The 19,588-nt window shown below is 39.1% G+C and overlaps 2 protein-coding genes across 2 annotated transcripts in view; one reads left to right on the top strand and one right to left on the bottom strand.

The window, feature by feature from the left end:
- LOC110451795 (glutamate [NMDA] receptor subunit 1-like) overlaps positions 1–16,151 on the bottom strand; it is a 71,418-nt gene extending 55,267 nt beyond the window's left edge. The window contains exon 1 of the mRNA XM_021499971.1: positions 15,966–16,151. The gene's annotated coding sequence lies outside the window, so the exon portion shown is untranslated. The remainder of the gene's footprint in view (positions 1–15,965) is intronic.
- LOC110451796 overlaps positions 1–19,588 on the top strand; it is a 71,354-nt gene that overhangs the window by 8,021 nt on the left and 43,745 nt on the right. Inside the window, exon 2 of the transcript XR_002463104.1 lies at positions 5,905–6,057. The gene's annotated coding sequence lies outside the window, so the exon portion shown is untranslated. The remainder of the gene's footprint in view (positions 1–5,904; positions 6,058–19,588) is intronic.

Raw genomic sequence — 19,588 nt, forward strand, 5'->3', positions numbered from 1 at the left:
AACATTTACACACTGTAGACAATAGGTCTATGACTACTATACATGTACTCCTGTCTTAGAACCTATAACATTTACACACTGTAGACAATAGGTCTATGACTACTATACATGTACTCCTGTCTTAGAACTTAAACATTTACACACTGTAGACAATAGGTCTATGTTTTATGGAGCTGCTGAACTCTGGGTAGACTAGACCTTGATGAAGAAAAGTTTACTGATACCTTTGGTGTTTGGTGGTATTTAATTAAGAGAATATGTGTAATGATAAAGGAAGTAGAATGATAATTCCCCTAACTACTATATTTATCTTTGAATCTTACACATATCATAACTTATAGACAACTTTGCCTATGACATGAATGATTTCCATTGACCTACATTAATTTTCATGATGATTGTCTGTCGGTCTACCGTTAAGTTTGAACAATGGTACTTTACACCAAACTGTCCTTTTGTAGATAACCCAAATAATGATCTACATTTAGTGTAAACAAATGGGAAGATGCAGATCCCCATTTACTGGACTAGAAGGATAACAATACAGGCTTACTTAAGTTACTGTACACGAATAAAAAGTGTAATTATATCATTAGGATTTTATCAATCAGACCTGTGTGGTTTTATGAATTACAATTTTGATTTTTTTTTAGGTCACCTGAGACAAAGTCTCAAGTGACCTATTGCGATCGCCTTTTGTCTGGCGTCGTCCGTTGTGCATCCGTAAACAATTTACATTTCCGACTTCTTCTCCAAAACCCCTGAACCAATTTCAATGAAATTTTGCAGAAACCTTCCATGGCCAAAGGTCAACAAAATTAGTGTCCGGTTTGGTCCCCAGCCCTCAGGGGCCTGAGGGGCGGGGCAAAAAAGGGCCAAATTGACTAAAATTTCAAAAATCTTTTTCTTAAGACCCAGATATGGTAGAATCAAATACTCTTCATAGATGGAAGGGTCTTAAGGTGCTTTACCTTTCCTGACCCTGGGGTCTCACGTTTCCCCCTGGGGAGGGGGAAAACTTTACAATAGTTTATATAGGGAAATCACATTTTGGACCAACATTTGATAATTTCCATTAGAAGTAATTCAATTTAGGTAAGTATTGCCCTGTTATGATGTCTGGGTATGTAATCCTTGCCCTGTTATGATGTCTGGGTATATAATCATTGCCCTGTTATGATGTCTGTGTATGTAATCATTGCCCTGTTATGATGTCTGTGTATGTAATCCTTGCCTTGTTATGATGTCTGCGTATGTAATCCTTGCCCTGTGATGATGTCTGTGTATGTAATCATTGCCATGTTATGATGTCTGGGTATGTAATCCTTGCCATGTTATGATGTCTGGGTATGTAATCCTTGCCATGTTATGATGTCTGGGTATGTAATCCTTGCCATGTTATGATGTCTGGGTATGTAATCCTTGCCATGTTATGATGTCTGGGTATGTAATCCTTGCCATGTTATGATGTCTGGGTATGTAATCCTTGCCATGTTATGATGTCTGGGTATGTAATCCTTGCCATGTTATGATGTCTGGGTATGTAATCCTTGCCATGTTATGATGTCTGGGTATGTAATCCTTGCCATGTTATGATGTCTGGGTATGTAATCCTTGCCATGTTATGATGTCTGGGTATGTAATCCTTGCCAAGTTATGATATCTGGGTATGTAATCCTTGCCATGTTATGATGTCTGGGTATGTAATCCTTGCCATGTTATGATGTCTGGGTATGTAATCCTTGCCATGTTATGATGTCTGGGTATGTAATCCTTGCCATGTTATGATGTCTGGGTATGTAATCCTTGCCATGTTATGATGTCTGGGTATGTAATCCTTGCCATGTTATGATGTCTGGGTATGTAATCCTTGCCATGTTATGATGTCTGGGTATGTAATCCTTGCCATGTTATGATGTCTGGGTATGTAATCCTTGCCATGTTATGATGTCTGGGTATGTAATCCTTGCCATGTTATGATGTCTGGGTATGTAATCCTTGCCATGTTATGATGTCTGGGTATGTAATCCTTGCCATGTTATGATGTCTGGGTATGTAATCCTTGCCATGTTATGATGTCTGGGTATGTAATCCTTGCCATGTTATGATGTCTGGGTATGTAATCCTTGCCCTGTTATGATGTCTGGGTATGTAATCCTTGCCCTGTTATGATGTCTGGGTATGTAATCCTTGCCCTGTTATGATGTCTGGGTATGTAATCCTTGCCCTGTTATGATGTCTGGGTATGTAATCCTTGCCCTGTTATGATGTCTGTGTATGTAATCATTGCCCTGTTATGATGTCTGGGTATGTAATCCTTGCCCTGTTATGATATATGGGTATATAATCATTGCCCTGTTATGATTTCTGGGTATGTAATCCTTGCCCTGTGATGATGTCTGTGTATGTAATCCTTGCCCTGTTATGATGTCTGTGTATGTAATCCTTGCCCTGTTAAGATGTCTGGGTATGTAATCCTTGCCCTGTTATTATATATGGGTATGTAATCATTGCCCTGTTATGATGTCAGGGTAGTAATCCTTGCCCTGTTATGATGTCTGGGGATGTAATCCTTGCCCTGTTATGATGTCTGTGGATGTAATCCTTGCTCTGTGATGATGTCTGTGTATATAATCCTTGCCCTGTTATGATGTCTGTGTATGTAATCCTTGCTCTGTGATGATGTCTGTGTATATAATCCTTGCCATGTTATGATGTCTGTGTATGTGTTCCTTGCCCTGGTATGATGTCTGGGTATGTAATCCTTGCCCTGTTATGATGTCTGGGTATGTATAATCATTGCCATGTTATGATGTCTGTGTATGTAATCCTTACCCTGTTATGATGTCTGTGTATGTAATCCTTGCCATGTTATGATACATTGGTATGTAATCATTGCCATGTTATGATGTCTGGGTATGTAATCCTTGCCATGGTATGATGTCTGGGTATGTAATCCTTGCCATGTTATGATGTCTGGGGATGTAATCATTGCCCTGTGATGATGTCTGGGTATGTTATCATTGCAATGTTATGATGTCTGGGTATGTAATCATTGCCCTGTGATGATGTCTGGGTATGTTATCATTGCCATGTTATGATGTCTGGGTATGTAATCATTGCCATGGTATGATGTCTGGGTATGTAATCCTTGCCATGTTATGATGTCTGGGGATGTAATCATTGCCCTGTGATGATGTCTGGGTATGTTATCATTAATCCTTGCCCTGTGATGATGTCTGTGTATGTAATCCTTGCCCTGTTATGATGTCTGGGTATGTAATCATTGCCCTGTTCCTGTGTTGTGTGGTTCAGCCTTGCCTCATTATCATGGTGAGGACAGTGTGGTATAATACTCGTGACATTTATAGAATATTTTCTCTCTAGCCAGTGAATGGTGTGTTTGCAGGCACTAGATTTATTTGTTACAGATTGTTAAGGATACCATTAATATCATAGAGAAAACCATGCAGGATTAATGTGTAGCTCGAGGAGCAGTCAGCATCGGAAAAACTGCCATTCAAATGGTATATATGTCACAATCCTGTTTTGTGTTGCACATTGTCATGTGAAGATTTGTCCAGTGTGATGTGTAGATGTGTCATGGTGTGATGTGTAGGTGTGTCAGTGTGATGTGTAGGTGTGTCAGTGTGATGTGTAGGTGTGTCACAGTGTGATGTGTAGACATGTCATGGTGTGATGTGCGGTAGGCGTGCCACAGTGTGATGTGTAGACGTGTCACGGTGTTATGTGTAGGTGTGTCAATGTGATGTGTAAGTGTGTCACAGTGTGATGTGTAGGTGTGTCACAGTGTGATGTGTAGACATGTCATGGTGTGATGTGCGGTAGGCGTGCCACAGTGTGATGTGTAGACGTGTCACGGTGTTATGTGTAGGTGTGTCAGTGTGATGTGTAGATGTGTCACAGTGTGATGTGTAGGTGTGTCACAGTGTGATATGTAGGTGTGTCACAGTGTGATGTGTAGGTGTGTCACAGTAATATGTGTAGGTGTGCCAGGGTGTGATGTTTAGGCGTGTCACAGTGTGATGTGTAGGTATGTCAGTGTGATGTGTAGACATGTTACATTGTGATGTGTAGACGTGTCACGGTGTTTTGTGTAGGTGTGTCACAGTGTGATGTGTAAGTGTGTCACAGTGTGATGTGTAGACATGTCACATTGTGATGTGTAGATGTGTCACAGTGTGATATGTAGGCATGTCACAGTGTGATGTGTAGGTATGTCAGTGTGATGTGTAGACATGTTACATTGTGATGTGTAGACGTGTCACGGTGTTATGTGTAGGTGTGTCACTGTGTGATGTGTAAGTGTGTCACAGTGTGATGTATAGGCATGTCACTTTGTCACATTGTGATGTGTAGGTGTGTCACAGTGTCATGTTTGGGTTTGTGTCAGTGTTGTTTTTAGATTGATCACATGTAGAGGTAGCAATTCTCTTCGTTACTGGTTGTGACTGCTAACATCAATAGAAGTCATGTGATACGTCATGTGATACTGTTTCCTTATCATGGTTGTTGCCATTATATTTGTTTTGCATGATACTGTGTCACTGTAGAGGACAGACTGATTGAACTACAAATACTGTTCAGATTTTCGTGATATATTTAGACTCTGGAGTTATTTATAGGATTATTAAACACAGAGCTGCAGACTGTAAAGTTTGTAGATGGTTGATTACCACAGCCTTGTAGACCTGACCGCTGAGGCTGATGACTAATTCCTGATTTTCCCATCATCTCCGCATATATCTGCTTTCTTGCCAGTTCAAACATTCAGGTGCATTACTGGGCTTTCAGGAGAAGTTATCAATATCATGTTTGGTTTCCATGACAACCATGTTGGAGTAATGGCACACAGAAGACAGGTGATCATTATCCTCTAGTTTGGGGCTCTGTTGGAAGCTGTCCTCAAATCTGTTATATATGTATAGTATTTATACATTGATATGTTTGTGTGTAGGGGATCCTCAAATCTGGTTACCGGAAAAACCAAATAATTGAGGGGGTTATATACAGTTTATACTGAAAACTCACATCATATAAATCTGTCACCAATATTATCTCAGGTAACAAATACATACCTATACATGGGTAGGTTTTTATTTGTGGTGAGGGGTGGGGGATGGGGAGTACTCAATTGTATATATACCTAAACATGGATATAGATTTGAGGCAGGAGGCTTTAATTTTCTCAAACCTGTATGTAATGTTCTTGATAATGAGTAGAGATGGGAGGTCTATGAGAGATAGGGTTTGTATTGTGTCCTATTGAGTAGATGGGTTGGGGAGGTGTCTCTACTAGACCATCTATAAGACATAGCTTGGGGAAGGCATGATTGCTGTTCTGTCTATGTGAGATAGTGCTAAGGAAGGATTATGGCTGTTTGGTCTATGTAAGGTTGGTGATGGGTGATCGCTGTTTATCTTACAGGTGTGGGAGTGTTATAATATTGACTAAAACATTAATTCATATTACCTTCCTTCCTTTTATACTACGTTACAATGTCTCCAGTGTTAGTTTCATTGATGAATATCTAATTGTATCTTTGTCTCCTAGGTAACAGTCTCATTGATGAATATCTAATAATATCTTTGTCTCCTAGGTAACAGTTTCATTGATGAATATCTAATAGTATCTTTGCTTACTGTGTTACAGTTTCATTGATGAATATCTCATTTTATCTTTGTCTCCTAGGTAACAGTTTCATTGATGAATATCTAATGGTATCTTTGTTAAATGTGTTACAGTTTCATTGATGAATATCTAATACTATCTTTGCTTACTGTGTTACAGTTTCATTGATGAATATCTAATAGTATCTTTGTTAAATGTGTTACAGTTTCATTGATGAATATCTAATGGTATCTTTGTTAACTGTGTTACAGCCTCTGTGATGAGATATTATTATGAATGATCTATGAAGAGAAGTACACATTGTTTGAGAGCATGGCAGAATGCTCAAGCATCCCATCTGATAGTGACAATGAAGATGACACCAAGCTTCCCCAGTTTTCTTTCCATAAACAAACATCATACAGGTAAGATTTAATATAACTAATACATAAATAATACATCAACATAGAGGTAACAGACACCTGATGTATGACACTGGGTAAGAGGTAACAGACACCTGATGTATGACACTGGGTAAGAGGTAACAGACACCTGATGTATGACACAGGGTAAGAGGTTACAGACACCTGATGTATGACATGGGGTTAGAGGTAACAGACACCTGATGTATGACACTGGGTAAGAGGTCACAGACACCTGATGTATGACACTGGGTAAGATGTAACAGACACCTGATGTATGACACTGGGAAAGAGGTAACAGACACCTGATGTATGACACAGGATAAGAGGGTACAGACACCTGATGTATGACATGGGGTTAGAGGTAACAGACCCCTGATGTATGACACAGGGTAAGAGGTTACAGACGCCTGATGTATGACATGGGGTTAGAGGTAACAGACCCCTGATGTATGACACTGGGTAAGAGGTAAGAGACACCTGATGTATGACACTGGGTAAGTGGTAAAAGACACCTGATGTATGACACTGGGTAAGAGGTAACAGACACCTGATGTATGACACTGAGTTAGAGGTTACAGACACCTGATGTATGACACGGGGTAAGAGGTAACAGACATCTGATGTATGACACAGGGTAAGAGGTAACAGACACCTGATGTATGACACTGGGTAAGTGGTAAAAGACACCTGATGTATGACACTGGGTAAGAGGTAACAGACACCTGATGTATGACACTGGGTAAGAGGTAACAGACGCCTGATGTATGACACTGGGTAAGAGGTAACATACACCTGATGTATGACACTGGGTAAGAGGTAAGACACCTGATGTATGACACGGGGTAAGAGGTAACAGACACCTGATGTATGACACTGGGGAAGAGGTAACAGACACCTGATGTATGACACAGGGTAAGAGGTAACAGACACCTGTTGTATGACACTGGGTAAGTGGTAAAAGACACCTGATGTATGACACTAGGTAAGAGGTAACAGACACCTGATGTATGACCCTGGGTAAGAGGTAACAGACCCCTGATGTATGACACTGGGTAAGAGGTAAAAGACACCTGATGTATGACACTGGGTAAGAGGTAACAGACGCCTGATGTATGACACTGGGTAAGAGGTAACATACACCTGATGTATGACACTGGGTAAGAGGTAAGACACCTGATGTATGACACGGGGTAAGAGGTAACAGACACCTGATGTTTGACAAGGGGTAAGAGGTAAGACACCTGATGTATGACACTGGGTAAGAGGTAACAGACACCTGATGTATGACACGGGGTAAGAGGTAACAGACACCTGATGTATGACATGGGGTAAGAGGTAACAGACACCTGATATATGACACTGGGTAAGAGGTAACAGACACCTGATGTATGACACGGGGTAAGAGGTAAGACACCTGATGTATGACATAGGGTAAGAGGTAACAGACACCTGATGTATGACACGGGGTAAGAGGTAACAGACACCTGATGTATGACACTGGGAAAGAGGTAACAGACACCTGATGTATGACACGGAGTAAGAGGTAAGACACCTGATGTATGACACTGGGGAAGAGGTAACAGACACCTGATGTATGACATGGGGCAAGAGGTAACAGACACCTGATATATGACACTGGGTAAGAGGTAACAGACACCCGATGTATGACACTGGGAAAGAGGTAACAGACACCTGATGTATGACACGGGGGAAGAGGTAACAGACACCTGATGTATGACACTGTGACACTGGGTAAGAGGTAACAGACACCTGAGAGGTTACAGACACCTGATGTATGACACGGGGTAAGAGGTAAAACACCTGATGTATGACACGGGGTAAGAGGTAATACACCTGATGTATGACACTGGGTAAGAGGTAAGAGACACCTGATGTATGACACGGGTAAGAGGTAACAGACAGCTGATGTATGACACTGGGAAAGAGGTAACACACACCTGATGTATGACACGGGGTAAGAGGTAATACACCTGATGTATGACACTGGGTAAGAGGTAATAGACACCTGATGTATGACACGGGGAAGAGGTAACAGACACCTGATGTATGACACGTGGTAAGAGGTAACAGACACCTGATGTATGACCCGGGGTAAGAGGTAAGACACCTGATGTATGACACAGGGTAAGAGGTAACAGACACCTGATGTATGACACTGGGTAAGAGGTAATAGACACCTGATGTATGACACTGGGTAAGAGGTAACAGACACCTGATGTATGACACTGGGTAAGAGGTAACAGACACCTGATGTATGACACTGGGTAAGAGGTAACAGACACCTGATGTATGACACTGGGTAAGAGGTAACAGACACCTGATGTATGACACTGGGTAAGAGGTAACAGATGCTTTGTTATACAGTTTGTAATATGCTGATTAGCACATTTATCACTGCTAGCTTCACATAGGCTATATCCTGGTCCAATCAATATCTGCTCAGCAAGTGCCATATCTGCCATGCACAAGCCATATCCATTCTACTTCTGTTGTTAATACATTGTACTTCTAATAACAATTAGCAGTGCATATTAACAATGATATGTCCATTCCATATATTCATCCAATTTCAACGTTTAACCCATATTATCCCTGGAATTGATATTTGGGTTTTATGAGCCTGATGGGGTAGGATATAGAATACACCTTAACTATGTCTAAAAGTTAATTAACAATAGGACCGTCAGGTAATAAATACCTTGTTCACGCAAAATAAATAACCAACTGACATGTCAAAAGTACTGTAATACAGGTATCAAGTTCTGTCATACAGGTAACAGGTTCTGTCAAACAGGTAACAAGTTCTGTCATACAGGTCACAGGTTCTGTCATACAGGTAACAAGTTCTGTCAATTACAGGTAACAGGTTCTGTCAAACAGGTAACAAGTTCTGTCATACAGGTAACAAGTTCTGTCATACAGGTTACAAGTTATGTTATACAGGTATCAAGTTCTGTCATACAGGTAACAGGTTCTGTCAATTACAGGTAACAGGTTCTGTCAAACAGGTAACAAGTTCTGATTAACAAGTTCTGTTATACAGGTATCAAGTTCTGTTATACAGGTAGCAGGTCCTGTAATACAGGTATCAAGTTCTGTAATACAGGTATCAAGTTCTGTAATACAGGTAACAAGTTCTGTCATATAGGTCACAAGTTCTGTCATATAGGTAACAGGTTCTGTCATATAGGTAACAGGTTCTGTCATATAGGTAACAATTTCTATCATACAGGTAACAGGTTCATCAGAGAGGTAACAAGTTCTGTCATATAGGTAACAAGTTCTGTTATACAGGTAACAAGTTCTGTCATATAGGTAGCAAGTTCTGTAATACAGGTATCAAGTTCTGTAATACAGGTAACAAGTTCTGTCATATAGGTCACAAGTTCTGTCATATAGGTAACAGGTTTTGTTATACAGGTATCAAGTTCTGTCATACAGGTTACAAGTTCTGTAATACAGGTAACAAAGTCTGGCATACAGGTAACACATTCTGTTGTACAGGTGAAAGCAACTGTATCAGGCTTACACACAATACTAAGAGACGTCTATAGACTTGTAAGACTGTGTTAGTTGTATTATGTAGAAGATCCTGCGGTGAAATATGAAGGCTATAGACACATCATCACAAACTGTAAAGGCAGCCAGACTTCACAATGTCTATACTATATGTTAATGTAGAACCATATCACAACTTTAAATTACAGGTTACCTGTTCCTCAACATAGAACACATGGTTAATTCTGGTCCAGGAAGAAACTTGGCTTATGCCAGTCTAGGTAGTGTACTAAGACCCCATATTAAGCATCAATATAATGGTGGAATGGTACAGAATTATGTATCAAACATGTTAGTTCTATAAAAACTGTACTAGTTATTTTTAAATGTGTAACACATATATATATTTCTGGCATTAAATGGTTAGATCTGGCATGTTTATGATACAATCTTCATGGTAATCATCTACACAGGATGTACTGTAAACTGAATTGAATGTAAGAAGTATATACTAATACAACCTTGAAAATATTCTCCTGTACACTGTACTGTATTGTATGAACATTATGTCAGGATTTGAGGATACAGGCCCTTGTGTACACTGTACTGTATATTATGTAAGGATATAATATTAGTGGCCCTTGTGTACACTGTACTGTATATTATGTAAGGATATAATATTAGTGGCCTGTGTGTACACTGTACTGTATATTATGTAAGGATATAATATTAGTGGCCCGTGTGTACACTGTACTGTATATTATGTAAGGATATAATATTAGTGGCCCGTGTGTACACTGTACTGTATATTATGTAAGGATATAATATTAGTGGCCCTTGTGTACACTGTACTGTATATTATGTAAGGATATAATATTAGTGGCCTGTGTGTACACTGTACTGTATATTATGTAAGGATATAATATTAGTGGCCCGTGTGTACACTGTACTGTATATTATGTAAGGATATAATATTAGTGGCCCGTGTGTACACTGTACTGTATATTATGTAAGGATATAATATTAGTGGCCCGTGTGTACACTGTACTGTATATTATGTAAGGATATAATATTAGTGGCCCGTGTGTACACTGTACTGTATATTATGTAAGGATATAATATTAGTGGCCCGTGTGTACACTGTACTGTATATTATGTAAGGATATAATATTAGTGGCCCGTGTGTACACTGTACTGTATATTATGTAAGGATATAATATTAGTGGCCCGTGTGTACACTGTACTGTATATTATGTAAGGATATAATATTAGTGGCCCGTGTGTACACTGTACTGTATATTATGTAAGGATATAATATTAGTGGCCTGTGTGTACACTGTACTGTATATTATGTAAGGATATAATATTAGTGGCCCGTGTGTACACTGTACTGTATATTATGTACACTATGTAAGGATATAACATTATAGGCCCTTGTGTACACTGTACTGTATTGTAGGTACAATATGTAAGGATACAACATTATAGGCCCTTGTGTACACTGTACTGTATTGTAGGTACAATATGTAAGGATATAACATTATAGGCCCTTGTGTACACTGTACTGTATTGTAGGTACAATATGTAAGGATATAACATTATAGGCCCTTGTGTACACTGTACTGTATTGTAGGTACAATATGTAAGGATATAACATTATAGGCCCTTGTGTACACTGTACTGTATTGTAGGTACAATATGTAAGGATATAACATTATAGGCCCTTGTGTACACTGTACTGTATTGTAGGTACAATATGTAAGGATATAACATTATAGGCCCTTGTGTACACTGTACTGTATTGAAGGTACAATATGTAAGGATATAACATTATAGGCCCTTGTGTACACTGTACTGTATTGTATGTACACTATGTAAGGATATAACATTATAGGCCCTTGTGTACACTGTGATGTATTGTATGTACACTATGTAAGGATACAACATTATAGGCCCTTGTGTACACTGTACTGTATTGTATGTACACTATGTAAGGATATAACATTATAGGCCCTTGTGTACACTGTACTGTATTGTATGTACACTATGTAAGGATATAACATTATAGGCCCTTGTGTACACTGTACTGTATTGTATGTACACTATGTAAGGATATAACATTATAGGCCCTTGTGTACACTGTACTGTATTGTATGTACACTATGTAAGGATATAACATTATAGGCCCTTGTGTACACTGTACTGTATTGTATGTACACTATGTAAGGATATAACATTATAGGCCCTTGTGTACACTGTACTGTATTGTATGTACACTATGTAAGGATATAACATTATAGGCCCTTGTGTACACTGTACTGTATTGTATGTACACTATATAAGGATTTAACATTATAGGCCCTTGTGTACACTGTACTGTATTGTTTGTACACTATGTAAGGATATAACATTATAGGCCTTGTGTACACTGTACTGTTTTGTATGTTAGGATATAACATCAGTGAACTATATATCATATGTAAGACAACAGGAGCCTCAGCTCTGTAACACTTGTTTCCTGACTAAGGATATAATGCAGATGAAGGGAAGGTAACTCTTATGTGCTTAGACTGATTTTATTCACAGCTTGTTCTGTCTAAATTGTGAAGAGTAAGGGAGGTTATCATGGTATTATTGAACTGATTTTACTGATAATGAGCAAGAAGAGGAAGGGAGGTAACTCCTATGTGCTTAGATTGATTTTATTCACAACTTGTTCTGTCTAAATTGTGAAGAGGAAGGGAGGTAATCAGGGTATTATTGAACTGACTTTACTGATAATGTCCAAGAAGAGGAAGGGAGATAACTCTGCTATGCTTGTCATGACCTCCAAATTATATTTAATTGGTATGTGTCCCTTTAATTGTGTATCAGAAGCAGAAGAGATACTGGTACATCTAATCTGTGGTTATATATATTTATCTATGTGTAATACATTGTGTATCTATGTGTAATACATTGTGTATATCTGGATCTGGGATTTTCAGAAGAGGGAATCCAGGGGCAAAGCCTTGAGCAATGAGTGGTGAAAGACACTCAAGTAAATATGAATACAGAACCATAAAATGTCCCTATAATTATAAGTGTATGGTAAAGTGTGGTCAAGAACATAGACTCTGTGTATTTAATGTCTCCTTGTTTTGTAGCCCTACTTTTTGTTTCGGTTTGGACAAACTGTGACTGTGAAATGTCCTCAGATATATGGTGTGATCTGTGAACAGATTGTGATTCCACAACATGTTGATCCAGATTAATCTCCAAAGTAATATATATCCAAACTGCCAATGTGAATTAGAAACATTGGAATTTATTTTGCCAGTTTTGATGCTTAAATGCAGTATTGATCCTATTGGATGTTTCCTCTGTGTTTTTTCTTCGTCTGATATACCTATTTCTGTTTTGATTTTTTTCTTGTGTTAATGACTTTACACTAATTGTGTATAACCCATAAACTGATGTCCAATCTGGACACCATTTTAAGTGTAAAGTGAATTCAAGGTGGGTGCAAGTTCTAGGTCTGTGTGCAGCGTTCTACATAGCTATAGGGTTAGAAACATGAAAAAAGTTCTATAAGTAGGGTCAGATATCTGTGTAAGTAGTTCTATAGATAGGGTCAGATATCTGTGTAAGGAGTTCTATAGATAGGGTCAGATATATGTGTAAGTAGTTCTATAGATAGGTTCAGATATCTGTGCAAGTAGTTCTATAGATAGGTTCAGATATCTGTGTAAGGAGTTCTATAGACAGGTTCAGATATCTGTGTAAGGAGTTCTATAGACAGGTTCAGATATCTGTGTAAGGAGTTCTATAGATAGATTCAGATATCTGTGTAAGTAGTTCTATAGACAGGTTCAGATATCTGTGTAAGGAGTTCTATAGACAGGTTCAGATATCTGTGTAAGGAGTTCTATAGATAGGTTCAGATATCTGTGTAAGTAGTTCTATAAATAGGGTCAGATATCTGTGTAAGGAGTCCTATAGATAGGGTCAGATATCTTTGTAAGGAGTTCGATAAATAGGGTAAGATATCTGTGTAAGGAGTTCTATAGATAGGGTCCGATATCTGTGTAAGGAGTCCTATAGATAGGGTCCGATATCTGTGTAAGTAGTTCTATAGATAGGTTCAGATATCTGTGTAAGTAGTTCTATAGATAGGGTCCGATATTTGTGTAAGGAGTTCTATAGATAGGGTAAGATATCTGTGTAAGGAGTCCTATAGATAGGGTAAGATATTTGTGTAAGTTGTTCTATAGATAGGGTCAGATATCTGTGTAAGGAGTTCTATAGATTGGGTAAGATATCTGTGTAAGTAGTTCTATAAATATGGTAAGATATCTGTGTAAGGAGTCCTATAGAAAAGGTCAGATATCTGTGTAAGGAGTTCTATAGATTGGGTAAGATATCTGTGTAAGTAGTTCTATAAATATGGTAAGATATCTGTGTAAGGAGTTCTATAGATAGGGTAAGATATCTGTGTAAGGAGTTCTATAGATAGGGTAAGATATCTGTGTAAGGAGTTCTATAAATATGGTAAGATATCTGTATAAGGAGTCCTATAGATAGGGTAAGATATCTGTGTAAGGAGTTCTATAGATAGGGTAAGATATCTGTGTAAGGAGTTCTATAGATAGGGTAAGATATCTGTGTAAGGAGTTCTATAGATAGGGTAAGATATCTGTGTAAGGAGTTCTATAGATAGGGTAAGATATCTGTGTAAGGAGTTCTATAGATAGGGTAAGATATCTGTGTAAGGAGTTCTATAGATAGGGTAAGATATCTGTGTAAGGAGTTCTATAGATAGGGTAAGATATCTGTGTAAGGAGTTCTATAGATAGGGTAAGATATCTGTGTAAGGAGTTCTATAGATAGGGTAAGATATCTGTGTAAGGAGTTCTATAGATAGGGTAAGATATCTGTGTAAGGAGTTCTATAGATAGGGTAAGATATCTGTGTAAGGAGTTCTATAGATAGGGTAAGATATCTGTGTAAGGAGTTCTATAGATAGGGTAAGATATCTGTGTAAGGAGTTCTATAGATAGGGTAAGATATCTGTGTAAGGAGTTCTATAGATAGGGTAAGATATCTGTGTAAGGAGTTCTATAGATAGGGTAAGATATCTGTGTAAGGAGTTCTATAGATAGGGTAAGATATCTGTGTAAGGAGTTCTATAGATAGGGTAAGATATCTGTGTAAGGAGTTCTATAGATAGGGTAAGATATCTGTGTAAGGAGTTCTATAGATAGGGTAAGATATCTGTGTAAGGAGTTCTATAGATAGGGTAAGATATCTGTGTAAGGAGTTCTATAGATAGGGTAAGATATCTGTGTAAGGAGTTCTATAGATAGGGTAAGATATCTGTGTAAGGAGTTCTATAGATAGGGTAAGATATCTGTGTAAGGAGTTCTATAGATAGGGTAAGATATCTGTGTAAGGAGTTCTATAGATAGGGTAAGATATCTGTGTAAGGAGTTCTATAGATAGGGTAAGATATCTGTGTAAGGAGTTCTATAGATAGGGTAAGATATCTGTGTAAGGAGTTCTATAGATAGGGTAAGATATCTGTGTAAGGAGTTCTATAGATAGGGTAAGATATCTGTGTAAGGAGTTCTATAGATAGGGTAAGATATCTGTGTAAGGAGTTCTATAGATAGGGTAAGATATCTGTGTAAGGAGTTCTATAGATAGGGTAAGATATCTGTGTAAGGAGTTCTATAGATAGGGTAAGATATCTGTGTAAGGAGTTCTATAGATAGGGTAAGATATCTGTGTAAGGAGTTCTATAGATAGGGTAAGATATCTGTGTAAGGAGTTCTATAGATAGGGTAAGATATCTGTGTAAGGAGTTCTATAGATAGGGTAAGATATCTGTGTAAGGAGTTCTATAGATAGGGTAAGATATCTGTGTAAGGAGTTCTATAGATAGGGTAAGATATCTGTGTAAGGAGTTCTATAGATAGGGTAAGATATCTGTGTAAGGAGTTCTATAGATAGGGTAAGATATCTGTGTAAGGAGTTCTATAGATAGGGTAAGATATCTGTGTAAGGAGTTCTATAGATAGGGTAAGATATCTGTGTAAGGAGTTCTATAGATAGGGTAAGATATCTGTGTAAGGAGTTCTATTGATAGGGTGTGATATTTGTGTAAGGAGTTTCAGATAACTTAAGAACTCATCTGACTGGCTTGTTTTTCAGATAAACGAATGATGTTGAAAGGAATGAAAGCAAGAATTTGATGTGTGCTGGATGTTGGCCAAGCTTATGTCTTCTTATTTCCATCATGTATATTTGAAAGTGATACTAAGTCATGTGTAGAACAAGAGTTAGTAGTGAAGAGAGATATTATTTTTACTACATGGTAATGTGACAAAGCCTATCAAAGACTGACTTACTTGTTTTATAGCTCCGTTGTGTTTCACACATAATCTCTGTGTTATGTGATCTAGTGGCCCTTTACTACCGGTCTCCCTATTGGCAGTTGTCCTCAGGGGTTAGTTATTTGTGACATAGTAGTGGACCTTAAATACACAGCCTGTCATTGGCTGCTGTTTCCAGAGATTCCCTCGACCAACCACTGGCAGTCAACCATCATCACATGACTTTCTTTGTGTTTTTGCCAACAGAACTCTTGGCTCTATAACCAATCTGCTGAAACAATCCTTTTCAAGGCCTTTGTCCCACTATAAGGGCCTTGAAAGACACATGTCTCCACCATCAGATGCGGTAAAGGCTAAACACTTCAGCGTTCAGACAGGAACATGTGATCGCTGCCATCAGGGCTCCAAGTACCTTCAATGATATGTATATAAATATGGTAGTTTATTACAATCGTATAAACTTCCATATTGGTTATCTTCATTCAAATGTTAAAGACTTTCTTCAGAATGTAACAATTTTCTCCTTGCAAAGTTTGATCTAAAGGGAAAAAATCCAGAGGTTTCTTCTGAATGAATACTAGTGTAGAAGACTAGTGTAGAAGGAACACTTTAGAAGTATTTTCTCTAATGATCAGCTATGCCTGGTTTGGTGGTGTAAGTTATGGAGCTGATTAATGTTAAATGTCTCCAATAATTACTGTTTTCTTCTTTATTAAAGTAACAACTTGCCCTTGCCCCAATGCCCTTCAGGCTGACTGCCATACAATTACCTGTCGATCAATACCAAACAATTAACACCCAGTTTTGTCCCCATATGACACTAATTTCATATCGTATTCTTTATCTTAATTAGATTACTTTCTTAATTACTCTGTGTTGTTACACTGTAACATTTGTGATCACGAGAATTTATATATTTAACACTAATGCTTCAGTCAGAGAATCTTTGAAACTTTAATTCACAAACCTTCAATCTACCAAATAAATCTGTTGATTGGTCAAGATGAAGGTCAAGTGAAGGCTTGTCATCAACACCAATCAGATCCCTTATCTTACAAGGACCTATATACATGCAGTGCTAGTATCCAGAGCTTGTATCCAGGGCCCATTCCAGAGCTTGTATCCAGGACTCATTCCAGAGCTTGTATCCAGGGCCCATTCCAGAGCTTGTATCCAGGGCCTATGTCCAGAGCTTATATCCAGGGCCTATGTCCAGAGCTTGTATCCAGGGCCCATTCCAGAGCTTGTATCCAGGGCCTATGTTCAGAGTTTGTATCCAGGGCCCATTCCAGAGCTTGTATCCAGGGCCTATGTCCAGATTTTGTATCCAGGGCCCATTCCAGAGCTTGTATCCAGAGCCTATGTTCAGAGCTTGTATCCAGGGCCCATTCCAGAGCTTGTATCCAGGGCCCATTCCAGAGCTTCTATGCAGAGCCTATGTTCAGAGCTTGTATCCAGGGCCCATTCCAGAGCTTGTATCCAGGGCTTATTCCAGAGCTTGTATCCAGGGCCTATGTCCAGAGCTTGCATTTAGATTTTGTATTCAATACTTGTATTTCAGGGCCTATATTCAGATCCTTCTGTGTGTAAAGTGGCTGTAACGTGGAAGTGTTTACTTGCTTTAGAATTTCCTCCTTTGGTGCCGAGAGAAACATTGATCTGAATGTAAGGTACTGACACAGAGGAGTGACAGGGGAGTATTAGAGCTTGGCGTTATTAGCACTAATCCTAGGAAACACTATTTCCGTGGTCGTTTTACCGTAACCAAATTAACATGAAATGGAGGTCGATCGTAGTTATTTGATTAACCTGAGGTAAAGGCCATAACTAGTGAGGACTGATAGGGGTTCTGTAGGATAGGTAAGGTTCTAGTAAGGACTGATAGGGGTTCTGTAGGATAGGTAAGGTTCTAGTGAGGACTGATGGGGGTTCTGTAAGATAGGTAAGGTTCTAGTGAGGACTGATGGGGGTTCTGTAGGATAGGTGAGGTTCTAGTGAGGACTGATGGGGGTTCCGTAGGATAGGTGAGGTTCTAGTGAAGAATGATAGGGGTTCTGTATGATAGATGAGGTTTAAGCGAGGACTGATGGGGGTTCTGTAGGATAGGTGAGGTTCTAGTGAAGAATGATAGGGGTTCTGTATGATAGATGAGGTTTTAGCGAGGACTGATAGGGGTTCTGTAGGATAGGTGAGGTTCTAGTGAGGAATGATAGGGGTTCTGTATGATAGGTGAGGTTCTAGTGAGGACTGAAAGGGGCTCTGTATGATAGGTAAGGTAATAGTGAGGAATGATGGGGGTTCTGTAGGATAGGTAAGGTTATAGTGAGGACTGATAAGGGTTCTTAGAATAGGTTAGGTTCTAGTGAGGACTGATGGGGGTTCTGTAGGATAGGTGAGGTTCTAGTGAGGACTAATAGGGGTTCTGTAGGATAGGTAAGGTTCTAGTGAGGAATGATGGGGGTTCTGTAGGATAGGTAAGGTTATAGTGAGGAATGATGGGGGTTCTGTAGGATAGGTAAGGTTATAGTGAGGACTGATGGGGGTTCTGTAAGATAGGTAAGGTTCTAGTGAGGAATGATGGGGGTTCTGTAGGATAGGTAAGGTTATAGTGAGGAATGATGGGGGTTCTGTAGGATAGGTAAGGTTATAGTGAGGACTGATGGGGGTTCTGTAAGATAGGTAAGGTTCTAGTGAGGAATGATGGGGGTTCTGTAGGATAGGTAAGGTTATAGTGAGGAATGATGGGGGTTCTGTAGGATAGGTAAGGTTATAGTGAGGACTGATGGGGGTTCTGTAAGATAGGTAAGGTTCTAGTGAGGAATGATGGGGGTTCTGTAGGATAGGTAAGGTTATAGTGAGGAATGATGGGGGTTCTGTAGGATAGGTAAGGTTATAGTGAGGACTGATGGGGGTTCTGTAAGATAGGTAAGGTTCTAGTGAGGACTGATGGGGGTTCTGTAGGATAGGTGAGGTTCTAGTGAAGAATGATAGGGGTTATGTATGATAGGTGAGGTTCTAGGGAGGACTGAAAGGGGTTCTGTATGATAGGTAAGGTAATAGTGAGGAATGATGGGGGTTCTGTAGGATAGGTGAGGTTCTAGTGAAGACTGATAGGGGTTCTGTATGATAGATGTGGTTTTAGCGAAGACTGATAGGGGTTCTGTAGGATAGGAGAGGTTCTAGTGAAGAATGATAGGGGTTCTGTATGATAGATGAGGTTTTAGCGAAGACTGATAGGGGTTCTGTAGGATAGGTGAGGTTCTAGTGAAGAATGATAGGGGTTCTGTATGATAGATGAGGTTTTAGCGAGGACTGATGGGGGTTCTGTAGGATAGATGAGGTTATAGTGAGGACTAATAGGGGTTCTGTAGGATAGATAAGGTTTTAGCGAGGACTGAAAGGGGTTCTGTATGATAGGTAAGGTAATAGTGAGGAATGATCGGGGTTCTGTAGGATAGGTAAGGTTATAGTGAGGACTGAAAGGGGTTCTGTAGGATAGGTGAGGTTCTAGTGAGGACTAATAGGGGTTCTGTAGGATAGGTGAGGTTCTAGTGAAGAATGATAGGGGTTCTGTATGATAGATGAGGTTTTAGCGAGGACTGAAAGGTGTTCTGTATGATAGGTAAGGTAATAGTGAG

Source organism: Mizuhopecten yessoensis, unplaced genomic scaffold (assembly GCF_002113885.1).
Source record: "Mizuhopecten yessoensis strain PY_sf001 unplaced genomic scaffold, ASM211388v2 scaffold6205, whole genome shotgun sequence".
Classification (NCBI taxonomy): domain Eukaryota; kingdom Metazoa; phylum Mollusca; class Bivalvia; order Pectinida; family Pectinidae; genus Mizuhopecten; species Mizuhopecten yessoensis.